Source organism: Perca flavescens, chromosome 24 (genome assembly GCF_004354835.1).
Source record: "Perca flavescens isolate YP-PL-M2 chromosome 24, PFLA_1.0, whole genome shotgun sequence".
Lineage (NCBI taxonomy): Eukaryota > Metazoa > Chordata > Actinopteri > Perciformes > Percidae > Perca > Perca flavescens.
This window is the reverse complement of record NC_041354.1, coordinates 1281175-1305182: the sequence shown is the minus strand read 5'-3', so window position 1 is coordinate 1305182 and position 24008 is coordinate 1281175. Positions and strand designations below refer to the sequence as shown.

Genomic DNA, 24008 nt, shown 5'->3' with positions numbered 1-24008 from the left:
CAATAACACTAAAGCTGATTGGCTGCAATTTAAATTGCATGTTGGTCTCATTTGTAGTCGTAATACATCGAATTATATTCAGACTAGCATAAGAAAGAACTACAACACCAAGGAATAAAAAAAGAAAAAACTCAAGATGCGGGAAGATTTCAATGAGCATTAGAGGCAAAAATGAAGACCTGTTTACAATGATGTAAGACCTAGAACACAATACTTGAGCAAATTTAAGACTTTTTAACACCCCGCAGACACCCTATTTAAAAGTAGCCCAATCATTTGGAAAAGCCGCAGACCTGGCAACCCTGCCAGGTCTGCGGTTTGACTCTTCAACTGTCGTTTTTTTTTAAGTAGCGTGCATGTGCCTGAGCAAACCGTGCAGCTCCTGGCCAATAAGGTGGGTGGGAGTCGGCAGCGGGAGGACTTCACTACACATGAACAGCCAGTTAGGCACAGGCATGTGGTTGTTGCTCTCGGCGTGTGTGTAGTAATTTATCAGTGGCTAGAAGACATTAATGCCGAGCACTTGATCACATGTTTTTAGTAAATAGCGGCCGATAATGATCGGTGATTGATTAATCGGGGCACCACTTGTTCGTTCAAATGTTTTGTAATGTTGCTGACGTTATAAAGTAACTGAAGCTGACTTACTCTGACATTGGATGTCCTTTGAAAAATAGCGGTAGGTCCTTTGACCAGTCACTCTTCATGGACACACAGCTGGGTGCAGGTTCAGGTCCCTTGAAGGTCCTGTGAGAAAGAGAGGAAGACCACCAGAGAGAGAAATTTACTTTTTAATCTTCAGAAACAGAATCTGCTGGAGAAACTACAAGCTATCAACCAAAAAATAAAGTCTGAAGCTCTTCACTGAATGCTTTCTGCTCTCTGCTCATCCTGTTCTATCATTCATTGTCTTTCTGAAAGAAAAGGAAAATTATAAAGACTCTAGCACTAATGTTATCTTAGTGCTAAGACTTCATCATGACAATTAATGTCACATTTAAAATCCGACAACTTTGTTGGATGATACTTTTCTACTTTATTATTAAGTTTGGAGTTTAGACTTTAATAAGATGCTCCTTTTTGTTGCTGACGTTGGAAAGTAACTGAAGCTGACTTACTCAAACTTTGAAGATCCTCTAAACAATAGCGGTGGCTCCATTGACCGGTCACTCTTCATGGACACACAGCTGGGTTCAGGTTCAGGTCCCGTGATGGTCCTGTTAGAAAGAGAGAGAAATTTGTAAAATGTAATCCTTCTGTCCTCCTATCGGGCACCCGGCAGCCCACCGCCAATTTATGCTCCACCACTGCCCACCCACCAGTGAGAAACCCATGAGATACCTAATACCATAATACATACTATACACATGATGTCTGCAATCTGAAAATGTAGGTGGAGAGGAGGGAGATCATGATAGGCTACTATAGGTCATATTCCTGCATATTGTTAAAAATATTATGAATTAAACACACACACACACACACACACACACACACACACACACACACACCAGTGTTCCTTTAGGATTTTTTTTAGCAGTGGGGGCAAGTCCGATTACCACAATTATAGGCTAATAAATAACATGGGTCAGATATTTTCAGATAGGCTTTTAAAAGGTTGACATGGGTGACATTGCATTATGTCAGTTGCCATCACATTGGCCTAGCAAATAGCCTTATTGTATGCTTTGGATCATTAACTGAGCTCGTCACAGCTAGACTCCCTGTTATGATGTCAGGGTCATTATTTATGTTCATAAATTAAATTAGGATAAAAAATAGCCCAACTGTTACCTTTATCTTACGTTAACCAGCACCTGGCATGTCTAAAACCTTCTGGTTTTCTAGCCATTCCACCACTTTTCTAACTGCCCCCAACAAATGGGAAGGATGGCGGGTGTGATAGGCTAGCCTATTGACACTCCAGGCTGCAGCCATACCCAACTCAGTATTTGTGTGTGGGACTGTGTCCGTTACCTGTCACCCCTTCGTGACTGATATTGATGTTTGTCTTGCACAAGGTGCAGAACGTGCGATGAGGTAGTGTTAGAATATATTTGTGAGAGTAAAAGTAACAGGTTTGTAGAGTTCATGATGCTGACCTTGTTGCCTTGTTTCCCAGGGTTATGAGAGGCCATCTGGTTTTACAGTGATTATTGCCTGAGAAAAAGGTCTTCTCTGATCAGGCGTGTGATTTGTAACACAGAGTATGAAAATGACCTGGCTCTCAGGAAAACTCCTTAGTTTGTAGGAAATTAAAAACATACAGGTGTTCGGACCCAACAATAGCGACTTGTCTCTGTTGAGCTGAGAATGAGAGAACTCAGGGTCATGTTTTCATACGGTGTGTTACATATCGTTAGCCGGCTGCAGTCAGAAGATCGGGACTACGTCCAACTGATAACAGCGCCACGGATGAAGCAGAGAGAATGGATAAAAAGTGAGGGTGCCGGGTTAGCCGGCATCAGATGCTGGGGGAAACTCTGTCTGTTTGCTAGGTTTTTAGCGATAAGCTATTTTGTCTTGAAGTAATCTGATCCTTGTGCACAAGTTTATTGTATTTTGCAATATCATTCACTAAAGCTTGTTATTAACTTTAACTGGACGAATCTGGAGTCTTATTTTGAATCCTGAGTCCATCTCTCTGATCTACCAGTAAACGAACAACTATTCAGTGACCATAGAATTGGAGTCAGATTAAGTCTGGCCTTTTTAGGGCCAGACCGGTCATCGGTCACATTTTAGAATGAAATCCTTCAGTAGCCTGGACATGTGGAGGCAAGGCCATCTCTCCCGATAGCTGCCAAGAAATCGCTGTGGTTTCCAAATCTTTTTTTTGAGGTGGTTCGGCCATGGCATGCAAGCCAGTCTGTCTTCTGAGACAGGCACCACAGTGTTCTCTGTGCCCTGGTGACTGACTGACAGGCTGGAGGTTGTAGGGCAAGGCAAGTTTATTTCTATATCTCTCTCATCTTATTTTTTGACATTGCTGGCTGCTCTTCCTCTGTAGTCTCTTCTGCAACTAAAAGCTACCACCTTCTGCTACTGGAGCTAAAACTCTTCACTAGATGGAGAATGATTTTATCTCAAAACACCATTTCAAAACCAAAGTGTAGTAGTGTATATGTAACCTCAAAGTTCACCTGGATGACTACAGTGGGCTGGAAACACAGAGACCCTCTACAAGAAGACCAACCACCCAATGAGACAACACTTCTTCTAGTTTGCTGGAGGTTTCACAACAACTCACCTCAGTCTTCTCCTTCTCCTCTCCATTTCCATTCTCCTCTCCAATTCAATTCTCCTCTCCTCCATTTCAATTTGCTCCCTCGCACTTTTCTCCATTGTAATCTCCCTTACAGGTCGCCTTGTTTTTTTAAAGTAGCGGAGGCTCCATGAACCGGTGACTCTTCATGGACACACAGCTGGGTTCAGGTTCAGCTTCAGCTTCAGGTTCAGCAGGGTCTGGTCTCTGATTGGTCCTGTTAGAAAGAGAGGAAGACCACCAGAGAGGTAAATACACTTTTTAATCTTCAGAAACAGAAGCTGCTGGAGAAACTAGAAGCTATCAACCAGACTCTAGCACTAATGTTATCTTGTTAGTCCTCTAATGGAGCCAAAACTCTATTATGAGAATATTATATATTAGACTTTAGAAACAATGGATATGTAACGTCCACAGCATTACAAATCATATCTACATTTTATTTTGAAAGGTTCCAGGGGAAATTTTAGTGTCCTGTTGTATCTGAGTTTATGATAAAATAAACTTAACTTCAGCTGTTCAACCCACTAAATCAACAACATGTAGATTTATCTTACAAACTTTCTCAGGAAATAAGAAAGTACTTTACAGATTCTTAATATTAAAACAAAAACTAATCCGCTAATAAATGATGATAGATTTAACTACCGAACAGTATGTAAAGTCACTAAATCAGTGTTTTTATTCTTCTTCTAATCTTCTAGCTGTGTGTGAGTGCAAGACAGGCAGATAAAATGGTGAGACAGTGATGCAGTTACACATTTAGTTGATAAAATTATACTGTTTAACACATTCATTCAGCCCAACTTTCTCTAAAACAAAAGGAATTTAAATGGTGTCAGATGATGATTTAATAGTTTATTAAAAGATATTTTTTTAGACTTGCCTCCCCTCCCCCCCCCTCCACCCTGCGGTACAGACAGGGAGAAGAAGCGCTCCTCTCCTGTGTGTTTTTCCTGCTAAACGCCGGAGAAAATACCAGATGTGTTTATCATAATACATAAATTATCTATAACACAGTAACAAGGATCAATAACTGGACTCTGACTCTTAGTTAAGACGTCACAGTTTGAGTCAGAAGTCTGATTGTGTTGAGTTGTGTTAGTTTCTCTGCAGATTTTTGCTTTTTCTGCTCTCAAAATAAAAACTAACGACAGCTTGCCACCACGAGTCAGACGTATCAGAAGAGTTTATTACCTTCAGATGGAGCTCCGTACGGAGTGAAAAGGCTGAGACAAACAGCAGCCTCTGGAAAGTGAAACTTAACTTTAAACAGGAAACAACGCCCCGACAGACGCAGTACGTGGAAGTCTTCCAACCTTACCAAATCTAGTAATTAATGAATGTAGCCTATATGACAGTGAATGTAACAACAAATGAATTAGTGATGTTTGAAATCTAAAGTATTGTTTGATTATAACAGAGTATTGCCTATTAGATTGCCTGTCTAAGGGACTGTTCATTATTTATTTAAGGGGCCACCGGAGGATTTTTGGGACCTTTAGCCAAATTAGTCATGGCCCTCGCGGCGCCAGTAAAACATTTCTATGACACTCCACCAAGATTTGGAAATCAGGAGTGACCCTCCCCCAACAATTTGTTAATACCTCCTGTACTGGTTTGCAAACATATATAGATTGTGATTGTCTTACTACAGCCATTATGTATGCGTTTAAACCTCAGCTTTCTCATCTGACACATCCCACTCCCCTGTTATGGTGCGGTGGCCATTTTTTGGTGAGTAGATTTACTCACTACCATTGTTGTGGAAACACAATAAGCATAGAAACTAAATGCACACTTCCTGCGTTACTGCATTACTTTAAATACTAAGTTACTCCTCTAGTAAACTAGTATTCACATGAAATAAAACAATAAAATATTGAGACCATTCAGCAAGTCACTCTGGGTAACATTCAACACACAAACTGGTTGCTATGGACTCATCACTAGCTTCCTCCACTTCGCCGTTTAAACAAAATTGAATAAATGTATGAAAGTCCAAATCTACACAAAACCCGCAATCAATTAGTAAGCTGACATCAAATGTGGCATTTAGGAAACCTTTTTTGCAACCTTGGCACGGTAAGATGTCCAGACTAGCAACATTCATTTTCGTTTTTTACGTCCTGCTGCTCGCATCGTCAGCCAGGAAATATTTTTTTTTACTAAAGCAGTATATGAAATCAGATCTATTACCTACCACCATTTAGTTGTTTTGTGTTATTTAAGATATATATAAAATATCTGCTCATGCCAAACGTAATTTATATTGCACTCATTTTTTAAACAATGTAATTACCAGTTTCAGCCACCAGGGGCAGCTCCCACTGCCCCACAGCAAACTCATGGGTCAGACCCATCTGGTAGCGAAGGAGGGCCGAGACTAAGAGCTACATAGAAAAGATGCACCAAACAAGCCACTTTGAAATTTTGCTGTTTCATGAATACAAAAGTTGGGTGACCCCCGCTCTGGACTGAACATTTTTGGATGACCCTCCCCTCAACATAGAATAAAAAGACATGACTCTCCCCTATTTTCCTCAGGTGGTCCATTCCATAAATACCGAACGGTCCCTAACTACACACTCAAGGGCTAACATATTTAAAGGTTATTTGTTATGAATTAATTAAAAACGTTGGTTTATTTGAACATTCATAGCTGTTGGGCCAACTGAACTACGACACTTTCTTTCTCTCTCTCTCTCTCTCTCTCTCTCTCTCTCTCTCTCTCTCTCTCTCTCTCTCTCTCTCTCTCTCCGTGTCCGTTACAGCTACAGCCCAGGATGCTTGGAGTTGCTATGGCAACAGTTGACAGCACCTAAACGCCGCTAGCTTAGCTTTGGCTCAACGGTCCGAGCAATAATCGCTAATATAATTACAATTTGACACATCTAAAACAAAATCAACAATAACCATCAACAGCCAGACACCCTAGGAGCCTTAGCTAATGTCAGTTTACAACTTTTTCTTTAAAGATTAGATAAATAAGAGCCTAGCTAAATCCTTCGGGGAACTACGGTAGCGTCCCGAATGACAGCCATTTTCTGCTAGCTGACTTTACATTGCCGCGGTCATTTACGGTAACGAAACGTTACTAATTTACCAAAACACAATAGTAGATTAAACACAAAACACTGACACAGTACATAACAAAAACACATGTAACGTTAAAGGTGGCCCGGTGACATTTACTCACCTAAAAGAAATCATAAAAAACAGTAAGTCCGTCGTCTGGCCTTTAGTGTAAAGTTCCCTCGAACGTTGATTCAGACGTTGGGCCAAAACCAACCGTTAATATATGTAACATAATGTAATGTAACGTAATGTAACCAATGGATGATCTCGTGCCTTAATACCATAGACAGATATAAATAAATACTCATAACGCACACACACACACACACACACACACACACACACACACACACACACACACACACACACACACACACACACACACAGAAATAATTTAAATGGGGGTATCTGTCATTTTACATAATATACAAAAGTAAATAATACATACTGTAAAAAAAAAAAAAAAACGGCAAACACACCAAATTATACTTTATATACAGAGACTAGTCTGTCTGTGTGAGTAACAAAGCGCCCTCTCGTGGACATCAGCAGGAACTACAAGCAGAACTGCAGACACGTTTTCCAGTTTTTTCCTCTAATTGTATTATTTATTTTGCCTAAAATCGATCGATTTAAAGATATTTAATCTAATATAGGAGTAACAGTTTAATATTACCCGTTTGAGATGTTTTGAAGGGCAAAATGTTTAAATAATTCATAAAATAAAACATTAAAAACCTTTAAAAGTTCAGTGAGTGAGTTCCAGCTGTCAGCTGCTGGTGTCTGGTGTAATGGCGCCCTCTGGTGGAGATCAGCAGGAACTACAAGCAGAACTGAACACACATTTCTCCTTTTTTTATGTAGCCTATAATCGATCAATTTAAATATGTTAAATCTAATATAGTAGCAAACGTATAATATGCCCCTTTTGAGATGTTGATGGCAACATCTTTATTACACAAATGAAGTCTGAATAAACTGTAAACATGTTTTGGATGTGTGTATTTGTGTGTTCAGCTCAGCTTGTAGTTCCTGCTTATCTCCACCAGAGGGCGCCATTACACCAGACACCAGCAACTGACAGGTTTTTAACGTTTTATTTTATGAATTATTAAAACATTTGCCCTTAAAACATATTATTATATTATATTAATATTCTTTCAACTACATTAGATCAAATATCTTTAAAATAATCGATTACAGGGTAAGAAAATAAAATAAAAGTGCACAGAATAATTAATAGAAAAATGATTAAATAAAGGGATAGATCATGTAAAAAATAAAATCCTGAAATTTAAATTAATTATACACATGAGGTGGGTTAGTGTATAAGATAAATACCTTCAAATTAAAGCAAAAAAATATTAGAGGAATAAACAGGTTCTAATATGTGTAATTGTGTGTTCAGTTCTGCTTGTAGTTCCTGCTGATCTCCACCAGAGGGCGCCATTACACCAGACACCAGCAGCTGGCAGCTGGAACTCACTCACTAAACTTTTCAAGGTTTTTAACGTTTAATTGTATGAATTGTTCACTATATATATATATATATATATAAATTGATAGATTATATCAATATATTAAAATAATTAAACTGTCAAAGCGCCCTTTGGTGGAGATCAGCAGGAACTACAAGCAGAGCACCAGAAGACAGATGCATTAAAAAGTTTTTATTAGTTTTTTCCAATTGCTAACACACTAAAATGACACGCATAGCACAATTATTTAAACTGACACTCAGAGAGCAATACCTCTTCTCAAGTCTCCAACAGTCTAAACACATTTTCTGCTTTACACACATTTTGCAATTCAAAATGGCACTTTTTAAATGCCCTGAACACTGTTCTCTGCATAAGACACAATAATCTGATATAAAGTCACATGTTGACCATTCAAAATGACTCTACATGAGCTGATTGGCCAACATATGTGCCACCTGACCAAACCCCTCAGTGGTTCATTGTTACTACTTCAATCAGGAAGAAAGACTTCAGGTGAGCACCTTTTTGTTTTTACAACATTTCTGCACATTTATTCAGCAAGTTTATTTTTCCGTTTACTGTTTTTTGTGAGCATATTTTTTTTCAGTCCAATGTAAATATATCTGCTGTGCATATGTTGCACTGACTTGTTTGGTGAAAAATAAAAAAAATAAAAATGTTTCAACAGCATGTGTGTGTGTGTGTGTGTGTGTGTGTGTGTGTGTGTGTGTGTGTGTGTGTGTGTGTGTGTGTGTATCTGCAAGTATTTCAGTGCATGTGAACAATCTGAAGAATTTTCTACAATTTGAACTATTTTAGTATTATGATAAAGCACACTAAAGATTCATTATGCCCAACAGCAAAAATCTGGTAATATGGATAAAGTGTGTGCCTTGTGGTGCAAAAGTTTGATTTTGATAATGCTGTATGTAGTTTTGGTTGCAGTGCTTCATTCTGCAGGATATATATGAGGTATTTTGCACTTTGGGTGTGGAATTTAATTTAATTTGCACACACACACACACACACACACACACACACACACACACACACACACACACACACACACACACACACACACAGACAATTGATTTAATTAAATACAATTCAATTAAATCATCATAATCATGAGGTCTAATATTTCTCTGTCTCTTCAGATGAACACACGTAGCTCCTCGGTGGATCATCTTCAGAGATGGTCCAGTGGTGAGGGAGGCTGTCCAGACTCCAGGAGACGCAGGTTCAATCCCCGCCTCAGCTACGCCACACAGGTGAGTGTTTGTGACGAATGAATGTGAACATTTGAGATCTCGCGTCTCTCATTTCACGTCCACATCAACTTGGGAATATTCAACTTTTGACCAACATTTTAAAAAACTATTAGTTTAAGCTTCTTTAAAATAGTCTTTACATGTTTAAAAGGCTTTTTGTTTAATGTCACTTTTATTGTCAGAGCTCTGGGACGCTGACTACCAGCGGCAGTTGTTTAGGCTCCAGGTACCACCACATGACGGTGCTTTCAGGGGCCGTGGTAGTGGGGTTTAGCCAGAAAAAGTGAGCGTCATGTGGCGATGAAAGTTAAGTTTAGGCTCCAAAACGACTCGTTAAGTTTAGGAAATAAATCAGATTTTGACTAAAACACTCCTTAGGAACTAACAAGCATTTCTTCGGTGAAAGTATTTTGTTTTGACGTGGAGTTATTTCATTTTGAGATTGCCGTTGGATATTAAAGTTCATAAGTGTTTTGGCATGGCTGGCCGAGTGGCTCTATATCCATGGTGGTGTTGGAACGGGGATTTAATTAATTCTGTTTCTAAATATAATTTAAGACACACTTTCACACTCAGAATCCTAAATTCTGTTCGTCATGAAGGTGCTGTTTGAGGTTAACAAAGTAAAATAAATACGGACAAACACGTTACAGTAAATCCAGTGAATGTAGAATATCTGAATGATTATTAATGTTACCTGTGGAGCTGCAGCAGCTTCGTGGACTCGTTCAGGGCAGATGTGTTTCCAGATGTAACTGACTGGGCTTCTGCTATTTGAAAAGTACAAAACTCGTAATTACAACAACTCTGAAATGACATGAACGCAGCATAAGACACAGCTTTGAGCTAAATACTAACCATGACGATGAGAGCTGAAATTAATCAGCAACTACTACGATAATCGATCAAACGTTTGATTCAAATGTTTAATGACTTTGTGAGAATCAGTAGATGTCGTCTTGAACTGTGACAGACTTTTGTTTACTATTTTAAAATTAATTATGTAAGATTTTATTGATAAAGTTTCTGCATAAAAAAATAAATAATGTTTTTGTTTATATTTGAGTCTTTGTTTTAGGAAGTTGAAAATCATTTTTAAGCACGTAGAAAATAATCTCTCCACTCTTAAGAGTTTTCCAGCTTTGACGGCGTTTTAGGTTTATTGTAGGTAACAAATAAAATATATTAAATAATAATTAGGGCTGGGACTCAATTAAAAAAATTAATCTAATTAATTACAGGCTTTGTAATTAATTAATCGAAATTAATCGCATTTTAATTGCATAAATATTTGACCTGAGAACAGTGAGAAGTAATTTTTTTCACATGGATTTTTAGTATACCATTGAATAATGACTGAATACACAATATTGTGTATTTTTGTTCAACCAAGTCCAGCAGACCAGTGCAATTTTTGCCATTAAGTGTAGCAATAGCATATTTAGAAATATAGTACATTTCAGAAATTCAGGTAGCCTATAGGTAGGTAGACCTTCTGTAAAAACTGTTTTTTTTTAAGTAAAACACAATACTTTCAAGTACATTCAGACTTAGTTACCCTGGTCCTTAAACCAGTCATCTGGTGGAGTGTAGGTGGAGTGTGGGTCCTTGTACTCGGAGTCGGGCTAACGTCCACGCTAGCTGCTAAATGTTTTGCGTTGAGGTGATACTTGGGGCTCAATGTGCTGCGGTGATATGCAGATTCCTTGTTGCATAGCTTGCACACAACCATGCTCTTATCGACGCTTCCATCCGTTCGTTTTTTATAAAAAAATTTCCCATCCACGGGGCCAACCAAAGCAATCTCGTCAGCTTCTTCGCTCATGTTCACTGTGGTTTGTTGTTCTCTGAAGCATTGACATATATAAAAGGTCTGAAGTCATGAACACTAGTTGGTGCTCCAGTATAATCGGTCCGCCAAAACTCATCCAGTGAGAAACGTCCCGCGGTGCAAAAATAAGTGTGATTAAAATGCGTAAAAAATGTTTAACGTGTTATTTTTTGTGTAATTAATTAACGCATTAAAGTCTGTAATTAATTAATCTTAATTAACGCGTTAAAGTCCCGGCTCTAATAACAATACAAATAAATTCTCATATTCTGAGAATTTCAGAGATTAAAGTCGCAAATTTACAAGAAAAGAACTCAGATCTCTCTGAAATTAATGTGATTAGGAGATTAATGCCACCTACTCACTGAAATACACCGTCCTTAATCACTCGCTACGTAATCAGCTGTTTTCAACGCTTCTTTTGACTCTTCAACGTTTTTTTAAAGCTTTTTAAAAAAATGTTTTTGAAGTCTTCCACGCTTCAAGCTAAAGACACCAGATAACATTAGCTTAGCGATAGCCTGCAGCTAGAGACACAAGATAACGTTAGCTTAGCGGTAGCCTGCAGCTAAAGACACCAGATAACGTTAGCTTAGCGGTAGCCTACAGCCAAAGACACCAGATAATGTTAGCTTAGCGGTAGCCTGCAGCTAAAGACACCAGATAACGTTAGCTCAATGGTAGCCTGCAGCTAAAGACACCAGATAACGTTAGCTTAGCGGTAGCCTACAGCCAAAGACACCAGATAATGTTAGCTTAGCGTTAGCCTGCAGCTAAAGACACCAGATAACGTTAGCTCAATGGTAGCCTGCAGCCAAAGACACCAGATAACGTTAGCTTAGCAATAGCCCGCAGCTGCTCTTTTCCAGACACCACGGCTGCTGCCAGAGTCCGAGATGACGGAGAATCAACAGAACTAGAAAATCTGCCCTTTTTACTTAGATATTCCGGATCAAACTCAAAACCTTAACTGCCAGAAACCTTTTAGCCTGATACTGAATCTTAGAGCTGAATCATCTCAGTAGAGCTGACCTGAGAAAGAAAACTAACACACTCATGTTAATGTTATACTTTTATTGTGAAGAGACAGAATTCAAAACAATTTGTGACACAAGTCAGCGACATTCACACAACTCATCCTCCAAGACGGAAAGACAAAAACTTCTTCCTGCCGTGTGAACAGAGAGCTTCCTCCTGTATGCTGAGTAACAGACATGATCTAATCAGACAATAAGCAGCAGAGTACATGGTGAATACATCAACACAGAAAAGATCAGCATTGTTTTAACTTTTTGTTTAAACTCATCATTACTACAAGTGTTGATGTAGAGCGAGCTGGTCTTTGAGAGACTTTATTTAGACTCGTTACTTGTTTCACACTGGCAGTTGAAATCAGCTCTGATACGACTGCGAAACGACCGGAAGTCCTTCATTTCCTGTGGAGTTTCACAGACCGCTTGCAAACGGGTCCGAACGAGTGCTGTGCGAAAGAAATTGTGTCAGTTTGTCATCTGGATATGTTCAAAGTATTTACTTCTTGCGAAAGGCTACGGCACGGTTCCTATACGACGGAAGTTAGCGTTGCTGTGGTAACTGATAAACAAACCTGCTAATGCTAATTAGTTAGCTAGGAACAGACATCGAACTATTGACATTATACCGCTATATCACATTTAACCGACCTAAAATGTCAACGTCCTGGGCAACTTTTCTCCACGCAGCAGCCTTTCTGTTTATATCTCTATAACCCTCATCAGAGAGGTCAGAGAGAATCGTACATTCAGACACTTATCAGTCGTTCTAGTCTCTCCGCCATTTTTGTGAGTTGCTTCCGAAGCTTTTCAACGGTGTAGTACGACGTCCACTGGGGGCGTATTGCATATTACGGAGCTGATTTCAACTGCCAGTGTTAAGGCGGCGTTTCAGCAGCTTAAATGCAACACAACAGATGAGAAAAATGTCTGAACAAAATATAATAAGAAATAGAAAAATAAGAATAAGAGTAACATTAGTAATACGTACATTATAAACATCTCTTGAATTACAAAACCAGTCACATATATCTGTAACTTATCATTTCAAACTGATACATCTCCAAACAAAATGAAAATAACAAAGGTCACATCATACCTCTCTATGAATCTGGTAACAATCTCCACTTCACAAGTTACAGACCTGTCTCATTAATATAACTGCTCAATAATCGATTGTATAAATTCATAGATAAACACAAACGACTGAAAATATATTTAGATTTATTCTTAGTTTCACATGTTTATTTCATGTGTTTTATATTTTTGATACTAAAATATATCAATATGTATTTTTGCTAAAATAAATAAATATGAAAGAAATTATAATACACAATTGATAAGAATATATGAGAAATAAATTGTATTTGTAAGAGAATTAGTAAGTAAAGTTAATTATTGGAAAAGTTTAAAAAAGAAAACATTATGACAGAGAAAGTCTGTTAAATTAATAATAATATTTAATGGAGATTATGGGTGGGATTAAATAAATTTATATTTCTTCTCACTCCTGAGCTGATTTCATGTTTTCTTTTAGTTAATTAGAATCCCGAAAACGTGACGCAGGTTTTAAATCAGCCTAAATACAGCTCATAACACGGCTTATTATACAGCTTATAACGTCAACTCACAGGCCAGAAGGTGGCCCTGGTGAGTAAGGTAACCATGGAGATAAAGTCAAGTTCAGACCAAAGATTTACAACGAGAAGCTACTTTCAACTCGCCGGTCTGCAGCGTTCTGAAGGCTGATAGATTACACCAATGAGATGATCTATCATCTCCATAGAAACCACTCTCTAACTTCAGACTTTTAAACATTTTTTTCGCTTTTTTGTTTTCGACATTTTTGTCGCTTTTTGACATTTCGGACACTTTTCAACATTTGCATTTCTACAATTTCATGATCACAGCTTTTATCTTTAAAGGACTGGAAGTGGAACACGTTTACATAGTTCACGAGGAATCTGTTCAATCGTTCTGAATTATTTTATACAAAGTTCATTCATTAGTTTATAACAATAACCTGAAATACTTCTGTAAGTGTGATCCTGTTCAGACACAACTGATCAGCAGGGAAACAGGAGGAGACTCTCCGTCCTATACAGAACACAGAGACACTGAGGAACCAGACCAGAACCCAAACTCAGGAGACCCAAACCCTAACCCAGGATAAAGAGGTTGAGTGAATGTGGTGTTGAAGGTGTAGAGGTGGATCAGTGAGTCAGAGGAGACTTCGTAGAAGGACAGAGAGCCAGCAGGAACGTCCACATACACTGCTACTCTGTCAGAGACATAGGAGGAGGAGATGGATGTTTCTATGTTATTGTGACAGACAGAGTAAAAATCCTCACCACCAGAGTACCTCAGACTCCAGGACTGATCATTATATCCAAACCAACAGTCTCTACTGTCTCCTCTCCTCCTGATTCCTCTGTAACTCACTGCTACACCAACATTTCCATTCATCTCGACATCCCAGTAACAGCGACCAGTCAGAGAATCTCTACACAGCAGCTGAGGACAGGGGTCAAACCTCTCTGGATGATCAGGATATGGCTGATCCTCGTCCTCTAATGCCACCGTCCTGTTGTCATCAGACAGTTTGAGTTCTCTGTTCACTGTGTTTGTGTCCAGTGTGAGTTCACAGGAATCTGACAGAGAGAACGAGACACAACACAGCTGCAGTTATTAACCAATCAGCACTTTGATGATGACATCAGAGGTTTGAATGAGTGATGTCAACGTTTTAATGAATGAAATTAAAAACACACTTACACTTCCTCAGACCTGGTGTCAACCATCTGACTTCAGCAGGCTCCACTCTGAAAGGAGGAGGAGGGGAGGGAGGGGGACATGGGCATTACATCACACTCACACAGCTTTGTTCTAATCACATGTAGTGCTGTAATAACACTCATTTTATATCAGTATTTAATCATGATTAATCACGATTGTCCATGCGATTTATTACACTTTCAAGTATTTAATGCTCAAGTGGACTGGATGTATCCGGTGGTAACTCAGTTCACAAATCCACAGCACAAATAACTTTAGTCTGACTGTCCGTGGCTGCAGCAGGCCTCTTCATACCTGAGAGTGTCCAGTCTCCAGAGAGGATCCTCCAGTCCCGCTGACAGTAGCTTCACTCCTGAGTCTCCTGGATGATTGTAGCTCAGATCCAGCTCTCTCAGATTGGAGGGGTTGGAGCTCAGTGCTGAGACCAGAGAAGAACAGCCTTCCTCTGATATCAGACAGCCTGACAGACTGAAAACACACAGAACAACACACAGGAACCCTCTGTGAACATGTGGCGACATGTTTGTTTATTGTCCAGGTACATTTTACAGTGGCCGAGACGGTTCATCAGAAGTTCAAAAGCTACAACAGAAGTTGTTGATTTTAAGCCACAATGGAAGTGAGCGTCTACGGAGCCACCTTGTGTCAGCTGAAAGAAAAGAACCAAGCCCAACAAATATTTAAACTGGCACACAGATTCACAATCCGTGCCCTTTAGTTTTTTACTACACAGCAACGAATGGAGTAAACCATTCTGCTATAGTAACGTTAGCTCCCAGGGATTTAAGCTGATGTGATCCAAACTATTGTAATTCATTCCTTTTCATGTACCTGTACATTGTTGTTTGTTATGATACAGGACACTAATGAAAGCAATGGGGTTGGAGGGAAGGGTTACTGGCCACAGGCATCAGACTGTGGTCTGGAATTTCAGAATAGTTGTAGTTTTTTGATTGTTTGTGGTTTTGTGTGTCTTTTTTAGTTTCATACATTTGAGTGCCTTTTTTATGTGTGACATGTAAGTTATGGTTCTAATAGTTGATAATGGTTCTGTAATATAATATATTTTTATATAATGTTTTTGCCTGTTATGTTTAAACATAAAGTAACAGCTTTTTGTAAACAAAGAAAGTGTTTCTGAACATCAATGACATTCAAAACAGTGATAAGTGAAACAGATATACAACACACCATGCAGTGCTCATTTCATAGGGGTATTTTTTCACCCTTACCCCTTGTTTTGAGGGACAAGGGCTAGGGGTAAGATGAGAAATGAGATTCAGCCTAATTCCTCCATATAAATCAAAATTAACAACAGAATTATCCATTGTATCAATGTGGTAGGCTAATGTTACTGTTAGGGCTGCACAATTATGGCGAAAATGATAATCATAATTATTTTGATCAATATTGAGATCACGATTAATTATCACGATTATTTGTTGATTTTAACCAAAACAAATTTTATTGTCACATAGGCTAATTAAAACTGCTTTGATATCCATATTGTGCTACATTCCTGCTAATACATCCATATTGTGCTACATTCCTCCTTTATTGAAGGATACTGTGAAGGAGTATGCCATTTCAGCTGCAGTGCGACCGCTTTCCATACATGCACGTTTGCATGCAGATTTCGGTGGCTCACTACACTGCTACTTACATGTCTGCATTGCGCTCTCATGCTCCGAAACCCACGTTAGAGGCAACATAATCATCGCTGCATGTCACGCTAGTAAACACTAATAACATTTTACACAGCAGGTAACGTTAACCTACCGTTAGCCACAGTAGTAACTGGATTAAACACGGCTAAAATGCTGACAGATAAACAGTGTACTGTATTTCACTGTAGAGGATTCCAACAGCGGGACGTCAAACAGTCTGCTGCTAAAGCTATGAGCTAAAAGACACAAACTAGCACTGGTCACTGCTGTTGTATGAAAAACGAAACATACGGGACAAAATGTTGTGTTTATTGTTAAACTGGTAAACATTCTGACCGGCTTATGATGACCGACTGCTACCTGTTGTGGAATTTTCCTCACGTTACTCTGTCCTCTGTGACGGTCTACATCTAAAAACTAAGCTGCGCGGTGCAGGGAACAACTCTGATTGGCTCATGGAGGCACGTGATCAGACAGTGTTTTATGGACTGCTAGATTGGCTTTGCAAAAACTTTGATAAGGAGCGTTCTATGAATGGAATGACACATTTTAAATATCGCTCGATCATGCAAATTTGATCATGGGAAGCCAAAATCGTGATCGTGATTAAAATTCGATTAATTGTGCAGCCCTAGTTACTGTTTGTTTGATTCAGCCCTGGAAGTTACAATGTTGCCATGGAAATGGCAGGGTAGTATTTTATGTATATTTTATGTATTCTAATAGCTCTGTGTGTGCTGTCATGCTGATTTTTGAGTAGGTTCTAAATGTCTAGTTGACCAATAACATAGTCTGGTCTTGTTGTATAATCAAGAATAAACAAAAGTCCAGTAGACAAAGTCACATGATATTAAAATATAATTTCTTTCTGGATCTCAGCCACAGTTCATATTTATGAAGTGATTCTAACTCAGAATAAAATACTTTCAAAACATTCACATGTTTCCAAAGTATTTTTCAATACTGTCTTTTCAAAGATTATTGTTCTTGACCTGACCTGAGAGTCTCCAGTCTGCAGAGTGGACTCTTCAGTCCAGCTGAGATCAGCTTCACTCCTGAATCCTGCAGGTTGTTGTTACTCAGGTCCAGCTCTCTCAGACTAGATGACTGGGAGCTGAGAACTGAGGACAGAGCTTCACAGCTTCTCTCTGACAGATTACAGCCACTCAGCCTGGAGAGACAACACGAAGGAAACAAGTTATTTATATTTAACTACTGTTGAAGGATATCATAGTATTTATTGATAAATGAATCCCACTTACAGAGCTTTGTTGGAGGCTTTGACTACTGGCAGCAGCCTCAGAAGAGCCTCCTCTGAAGCAGAGTATTTCTTCAGGTCAAACATGTCCAGATCTTCTTCTGATGACAGTAAGATGAAGACCAGAGCTGACCACTGAGCAGGAGACAGTTTATCTGTGGAGAGACGTCCTGATCTCAGGTACCGTTGGATCTCCTCCACTAGAGAATCATCATTCAGTTCATTCAGACAGTGGAACAGATTGATGCTTCTCTCTGCAGACAGATTCTCACTGATCTTCTTCTTGATGTACTCAATGGTTTCCTGATTGGTATGTGAGCTACTTCCTGTCTGTGTCAGCAAGCCCTGTAGGAGATTCTGATTGGTCTGCAGTGAAAGACCCAGGAGGAAGCGGAGGAACAAGTCCAGGTGTCCATTTGGACTCTGTAAGGCCTCATCCACAGCACTCTGGTATAACTGTGTTGTTGTTGTTTGTTTTCCTGCCAGCAGGTTGACTCCAGAGTTGGTGAATGTCAGATGGACATGAAGAGCAGCCAGAAACTCCTGAACACTCAAATGGACGAAGCTGAAGACCTTGTCCTGGTACAGTCCCCTCTCCTCTTTAAAGATCTGTGTGAACACTCCTGAGTACACTGAGGCTGATCTGATATTGATGCCACACTCTGTCAGGTCTGATTCATAGAAGATCAGGTTGCCTTTCTGCAGCTGCTCAAAAGCCAGTTTTCCCAGAGACTCCATCATCTTCTTGGTGTCTGGACTCCAGTGTAAATCTGTCTCGGCTCCTCCATCATACTTGATGTTCTTCACTTTGGACTGAACCACCAGGAAGTGGATGTACATCTCAGTCAGGGTCTTGGGCAGCTCTCCTCCCTCTCTGGTCTTCAACACGTCTTCCAGAACTGTCACAGTGATCCAGCAGAAGACTGGGATGTGACACATGATGTGGAGACTTCGTGATCTCTTGATGTGGGAGATGATTCTGCTGGCCTTCTCCTCATCTCTGAATCTCTTCCTGAAGTACTCCTCCTTCTGTGGGTCAGTGAAACCTCTGACCTCTGTCACCATGTCAACACACCCAGGAGGGATCTGATTGGCTGCTGCAGGTCGTGTGGTTATCCAGAGGTGAGCAGAGGGAAGCAGATTCCCCCTGATGAGGTTTGTCAACAGCACATCCACTGAGGTGGACTTTGTAACATCAGTCAGGATTTTAGTGTTGTGGAAGTCCAGAGGAAGTCGACACTCATCCAGACCATCAAAGATGAACACAACCTCTTCAAACCTGCAGATTCCTGCTTCTTTGGTTTCACTAAAGAAGTAATCAACAAGTTCCACCAAGCTGAACTTTTCCTCTTTCAGCACATTCAGCTCTCTGAATGTGAATGGAAATGTGAACTGGATGTCCTGGTTGGCTTTGCCTTCAGCCCAGTCCAGAGTGAACTTCTGTGTTAAGACTGTTTTCCCGATGCCAGCCACTCCCTTTGTCATCACTGTTCTGATTGGTTCATTTCTTCCAGGTGGGGCTTTAAAGATGTCTTCTTGTCTGATTGTTGTTTCTGGTCTGTCTGGTTTCCTGGATGCTGTTTCAATCTGTCTGACCTCATGTTCATCATTGACCTCTGCAGTACCTCCCTTTGTGATGTAGATCTCTGTGAACATCTGATTCAGAAGGGTTGGGTTTCCTGCTTTAGCAATCCCCTCAAACACACACTGGAACTTCTTCTGCTGGTTAGATTTGAGTTTACGTTGACAAACTCCAGCTGGACTTCCTGAATGAATACAGAACAAAGAAGATCAGTAAGCGATTTATAAAATAAACAGGAACATATTTTGGTCAATCTCTTAGTAAACATCTCATTAGTCCAGCAAGTTAAATCTTTAGAGAAATCCTCTTACTGCTCTTCAGACGGTCAGCCAGCTCGTCCTGCTTCATTCTCCTCAGGAAGTGCAGTGTGATCTTCAGAAATTCCTCTCTGCTGCTCATCCTCTGCTCTTCATCCTCACCGTTCAACACCTCCTCATCCTCCCTCTGACTCTCTAAGCATTCTGGGTAATCTGGGCACATAACCTTCTGGATCTTCTTCAGCTCGTTCTTCACAAAAGTGTTGATGTTCTCTTCTAGCAGCTGGAACAGAAGATTATATGAATGACAAATCAAACTGAAATCATGGAAGCAAACATCAGATCAATGTTGGACAGACTGACAATCCACTGGTCTGAAAAGTGCAGCATTGACATAATTGTGAACAGAATAGACGTAAAAGAAGTAGTTGTACGTGCACAGACCATAAATATGGAGTCCAGGTGTGTTTGATGCTGCTGGGCAGACTGACCACTGGGAACCTCTGAGCTCTCCTGGTCCCCTCTGTGGAGTAATCAGGAAGAATTAGCTCACATCATGTCTTTCCACACAGAAGGTCAAAACACAAAGCATTTAAAGAAACACTTTAACATTTCACAAAACATATAAAACATTTGGTGTGCAGCAGTTCAAAAGCTTGGCTGAAAAGGCATTTATTGCATGCATCATTTTAAAATGTTGCTCACTTAGAATTAATTTTAATCATAAATGCCCAGCACAGGGTGGTTAGGCCACAGACTGGGAGTCTCCATGTGCAACTTCTAATTTGGTTTATGTGCAGCAACATGTAAACGGGCTGGGTGAAGGTGAATATACTGTAGATCAGCTAGTGTGGTGATGATTAAATACTCTCTGTCACGTCACTGGCCTTATAGCTATGAAAAAGATGTGCCAATCAGTTATACGATATAACGACAGCCAAGTATATCTAAACTTGCACTTCCACAGACCTAAAATCTGTTTTATATCTGTGGTACAATCTGAAAGAGACTCGCACCAATAACACTAAAGCTGATTGGCTGCAATTTAAATTGCATGTTGGTCTCATTTATAGTCGTAATACAACGAATTATTTTCGGACTAGCATAACACCAAGGAATTAAAAAAGTAAAAAACTCAAGCTGTGGGAAGATTTCAATGAGCATTAGTGGCAAAAATTAAGACTAAAGGAAAGAATCTGTTTTATGTCTGTGGTACCGTTGTATTTGTAGTCGTAATACAACGAATTATATTCAGACTAGCATAACACCAAGCAATTAAAAAAGTAAAAAACTCAAGCTGTGGGAAGATTTCAATGAGCATTAGTGGCAAAAATTAAGACCTAAAGAAAAAAAAATCTGTTTTATGTCTGTGGTACCAATAACACTAAAGCTGATTGGCTGCAATTTAAATTGCATGTTGGTCTCATTTGTAGTCGTAATACATCGAATTATATTCAGACTAGCATAAGAAAGAACTACAACACCAAGGAATAAAAAAAGAAAAAACTCAAGATGCGGGAAGATTTCAATGAGCATTAGAGGCAAAAATGAAGACCTGTTTACAATGATGTAAGACCTAGAACACAATACTTGAGCAAATTTAAGACTTTTTAACACCCCGCAGACACCCTATTTAAAAGTAGCCCAATCATTTGGAAAAGCTGCAGACCTGGCAACCCTGCCAGGTCTGCGGTTTGACTCTTCAACTGTCGTTTTTTTTTAAGTAGCGTGCATGTGCCTGAGCAACCACGTGCAGCTCCTGGCCAATAAGGTGGGTGGGAGTCGGCAGCGGGAGGACTTCACTACACATGAACAGCCAGTTAGGCACAGGCATGTGGTTGTTGCTCTCGGCGTGTGTGTAGTAATTTATCAGTGGCTAGAAGACATTAATGCCGAGCACTTGATCACATGTTTTTAGTAAATAGCGGCCGATAATGATCGGTGATTGATTAATCGGGGCACCACTTGTTCGTTCAAATGTTTTGTAATGTTGCTGACGTTATAAAGTAACTGAAGCTGACTTACTCTGACATTGGATGTCCTTTGAAAAATAGCGGTAGGTCCTTTGACCAGTCACTCTTCATGGACACACAGCTGGGTGCAGGTTCAGGTCCCTTGAAGGTCCTGTGAGAAAGAGAGGAAGACCACCAGAGAGAGAAATTTACTTTTTAATCTTCAGAAACAGAATCTGCTGGAGAAACTACAAGCTATCAACCAAAAAATAAAGTCTGAAGCTCTTCACTGAATGCTTTCTGCTCTCTGCTCATCCTGTTCTATCATTCATTGTCTTTCTGAAAGAAAAGGAAAATTATAAAGACTCTAGCACTAATGTTATCTTAGTGCTAAGACTTCATCATGACAATTAATGTCACATTTAAAATCCGACAACTTTGTTGGATGATACTTTTCTACTTTATTATTATTATTATTTATTGGAGTTTAGACTTTAATAAGATGCTCCTTTTTGTTGCTGACGTTGGAAAGTAACTGAAGCTGACTTACTCAAACTTTGAAGATCCTCTAAACAATAGCGGTGGCTCCATTGACCGGTCACTCTTCATGGACACACAGCTGGGTTCAGGTTCAGGTCCCGTGATGGTCCTGTTAGAAAGAGAGAGAAATTTGTAAAATGTAATCCTTCTGTCCTCCTATCGGGCACCCGGCAGCCCACCGCCAATTTATGCTCCACCACTGCCCACCCACCAGTGAGAAACCCATGAGATACCTAATACCATAATACATACTATACACATGATGTCTGCAATCTGAAAATGTAGGTGGAGAGGAGGGAGATCATGATAGGCTACTATAGGTCATATTCCTGCATATTGTTAAAAATATTATGAATTAAACACACACACACACACACACACACACACACACACACACACACCAGTGTTCCTTTAGGATTTTTTTTAGCAGTGGGGGCAAGTCCGATTACCACAATTATAGGCTAATAAATAACATGGGTCAGATATTTTCAGATAGGCTTTTAAAAGGTTGACATGGGTGACATTGCATTATGTCAGTTGCCATCACATTGGCCTAGCAAATAGCCTTATTGTATGCTTTGGATCATTAACTGAGCTCGTCACAGCTAGACTCCCTGTTATGATGTCAGGGTCATTATTTATGTTCATAAATTAAATTAGGATAAAAAATAGCCCAACTGTTACCTTTATCTTACGTTAACCAGCACCTGGCATGTCTAAAACCTTCTGGTTTTCTAGCCATTCCACCACTTTTCTAACTGCCCCCAACTAATGGGAAGGATGGCGGGTGTGATAGGCTAGCCTATTGACACTCCAGGCTGCAGCCATACCCAACTCAGTATTTGTGTGTGGGACTGTGTCCGTTACCTGTCACCCCTTCGTGACTGATATTGATGTTTGTCTTGCACAAGGTGCAGAACGTGCGATGAGGTAGTGTTAGAATATATTTGTGAGAGTAAAAGTAACAGGTTTGTAGAGTTCATGATGCTGACCTTGTTGCCTTGTTTCCCAGGGTTATGAGAGGCCATCTGGTTTTACAGTGATTATTGCCTGAGAAAAAGGTCTTCTCTGATCAGGCGTGTGATTTGTAACACAGAGTATGAAAATGACCTGGCTCTCAGGAAAACTCCTTAGTTTGTAGGAAATTAAAACATACAGGTGTTCGGACCCAACAATAGCGACTTGTCTCTGTTGAGCTGAGAATGAGAGAACTCAGGGTCATGTTTTCATACGGTGTGTTACATATCGTTAGCCGGCTGCAGTCAGAAGATCGGGACTACGTCCAACTGATAACAGCGCCACGGATGAAGCAGAGAGAATGGATAAAGTGAGGGTGCCGGGTTAGCCGGCATCAGATGCTGGGGAAACTCTGTCTGTTTGCTAGGTTTTTAGCGATAAGCTATTTTGTCTTGAAGTAATCTGATCCTTGTGCACAAGTTTATTGTATTTTGCAATATCATTCACTAAAGCTTGTTATTAACTTTAACTGGACGAATCTGGAGTCTTATTTTGAATCCTGAGTCCATCTCTCTGATCTACCAGTAAACGAACAACTATTCAGTGACCATAGAATTGGAGTCAGATTAAGTCTGGCCTTTTTAGGGCCAGACCGGTCATCGGTCACATTTTAGAATGAAATCCTTCAGTAGCCTGGACATGTGGAGGCAAGGCCATCTCTCCCGATAGCTGCCAAGAAATCGCTGTGGTTTCCAAATCTTTTTTTTGAGGTGGTTCGGCCATGGCATGCAAGCCAGTCTGTCTTCTGAGACAGGCACCACAGTGTTCTCTGTGCCCTGGTGACTGACTGACAGGCTGGAGGTTGTAGGGCAAGGCAAGTTTATTTCTATATCTCTCTCATCTTATTTTTTGACATTGCTGGCTGCTCTTCCTCTGTAGTCTCTTCTGCAACTAAAAGCTACCACCTTCTGCTACTGGAGCTAAAACTCTTCACTAGATGGAGAATGATTTTATCTCAAAACACCATTTCAAAACCAAAGTG

The 24008-nt window shown here is 39.8% G+C and overlaps 1 protein-coding gene across 1 annotated transcript in view; it reads right to left on the bottom strand.

The window, feature by feature from the left end:
• The window catches only part of LOC114551252 (NLR family CARD domain-containing protein 3), a 221525-nt gene that overhangs the window by 166628 nt on the left and 30889 nt on the right, over positions 1 to 24008 (bottom strand). The gene's annotated exons all lie outside the window — the stretch shown is intronic.